Source organism: Rhinolophus ferrumequinum (genome assembly GCF_004115265.2).
Source record: "Rhinolophus ferrumequinum isolate MPI-CBG mRhiFer1 chromosome 15 unlocalized genomic scaffold, mRhiFer1_v1.p scaffold_54_arrow_ctg1_1, whole genome shotgun sequence".
Lineage (NCBI taxonomy): Eukaryota > Metazoa > Chordata > Mammalia > Chiroptera > Rhinolophidae > Rhinolophus > Rhinolophus ferrumequinum.
Window position 1 is genome coordinate 10,361,114 of NW_022680357.1, and position 244 is coordinate 10,361,357.

Consider the following 244-nt stretch of genomic DNA (forward strand, 5'->3'; position numbering starts at 1 on the left):
ATTTGAATATAAAATGCATACTGGTTAATAATTTTGTATCGTTATTAACCATCGTTATCTTCCGGGTATCAAAATGGGATGGAGGTCATGTAAGATAACGCCTTTGTTCCTAGGAGATACATGCTTAAGTATTTAAAACCTGCAGCAGTTTTTAAGGGGACAGAAATAACCCCCAACTCCCGACACAAAGTTCGCGCGTGCGCACATCTCCGAGACTTACTTCGCGCGGCTGGCGAGTTGGATT